Raw genomic sequence first — 1,826 nt, forward strand, 5'->3', positions numbered from 1 at the left:
TATGATCAATCTATAAATATTTATTTTAATGCTACCAAACTAATACAATAAATCAACAAATTAAATAGTTTAAATGGATTCACTGAGTTCAGGAAATCATCTAGAGCAATGACATCATCATTCTTTGATGTTTAATGGTGTTTGTGAGGTAATGACTGATTAGAAGATGGAAGCTTCCAGTCCAGTCCAGACCAACACAGCCCAGACAGGAGGGAACGTCTGTGCTCCTGTACTGCATGGGAATCAGATTCAGGGACCAGTGATGCTGAACATTACATATGGAGGTAAGAGATGAATGTTTGTCTAAATAAGCATCTTTCAGCAGAAATTACAGTTAATATTTATTATTTTAAAATTACTTGGTATAAACATATGATGTTCATGAATATAACAGTCCTCACAGTTATAAATCCTCCCTACTAATTCTGGGGTTCTTTATTACTCTGTATTTGATAATTATAATAAATATAATGATAATAAATATCAGGGTATGTCAGTGCTCCTGTACTGAATCAGATTCAGGGATCAATGACAGTGAACATATTTAACATTACAAATGGAGGTAAGAGATTAATCTGTTTGTCCAAATGAGCATCTGGTAAAGGACACAGTTAATATTTATTTATTTATAATTACTTAATATAAACATATGTGGTTTATGAATATAATGGTCCTCAGAGATGTAAACTCGACTTTCTAAGTCAGGGGTTCTTTAGTACTCTGTATATGATAATAAAATTATAATTAACATAAGGATAATAAAGTTCAGATTTTCCAATCTTCTCTCCTCCAGCTCAGGAAGTGTCCATTTCCAGCAAAGTTCAGAATGGAGGATCTTCAAGCACTTCTGCTCTCAGTGAAGGTCTGTTTATACACAACACTTCTTATTTACTTAAGTTAACATCTGAATACGAACATCACTGATTATGTACAGAAGGAGACATCTACATATGCACATAGCTGCTTATTTATTGTAGATAATGTTTGCTCCTATTGATGGTAATATCAAGTCAAGTTTAGTGTCATTCCTTCATATCAAATGTATGCATTGCAATGAAAATGGAATTTAATTTATGTCAGACTATGGTGTGACACAATGTCCACAATTACAGCAGCACACCACACAGGACTACATAATTGTACGATACATCAATACATCACATAAATGTACAATACAACAACACACAGGATGCCATAAGTGTACAATAGAGCAGTACAGTGTGCAGGACTAAATAACTACACAGTACTACATAAGTGCAAATGGAAGACAAATGCAGAAATAACAACAAATTAAATAAATACATGAAGTACAAAACAGTACCAGTGACACAATCACTCAGGGCAGTGACAGGCATGCAGGACACAGTCACAGAGGATATATATATGTGACGTGAGGAGGCAGAGCAGGATGAGGGGACAAGTCGTGTTAAACACAAAGAAACGTTTATTGTTACACAAAACAAAGAGGACTATGTGGCTAGCAGGCTAACCACGTTCAAACATAGACAACATTTACATTCAAAACACAAGACTTATACATGCACACTAACGATACAAAATGAGGAGCAGGTGTGAAACACAGGGAGGGCATGGCCATACAGATGAACACACACACACACACACACACACACACACACACAAAAACGGGGCCATACTGTGACAATATAGAAACTTGTGTACGCAACAGTGCGTATGTATGTATTGTATGCCAGAGGCACTCAGTGGACAAGAAGCATAAACAGCACTATTAATAGATGTACCAGTCCTGAGTGATGGAAACATCCAAAGGAAGGAATATGAGAAGTTGGATAAATATCAGGGACTTA

At 35.7% G+C, this 1,826-nt stretch overlaps 1 pseudogene across 1 annotated transcript in view; it reads left to right on the forward strand.

Annotated features, from left to right (window-relative positions):
• The window catches only part of LOC113568977 (NACHT, LRR and PYD domains-containing protein 3-like), a 12,846-nt pseudogene continuing 11,020 nt past the window's right edge, over positions 1-1,826 (forward strand). The window contains exons 1-2 of the transcript XR_014119048.1: positions 1-284; positions 794-862. The product of XR_014119048.1 is annotated as an NACHT, LRR and PYD domains-containing protein 3-like (transcript). The remainder of the gene's footprint in view (positions 285-793; positions 863-1,826) is intronic.

Source organism: Electrophorus electricus, chromosome 21 (genome assembly GCF_041902795.1).
Source record: "Electrophorus electricus isolate QZ-2024a chromosome 21, ASM4190279v1, whole genome shotgun sequence".
In the NCBI taxonomy this organism is placed as follows: domain Eukaryota; kingdom Metazoa; phylum Chordata; class Actinopteri; order Gymnotiformes; family Gymnotidae; genus Electrophorus; species Electrophorus electricus.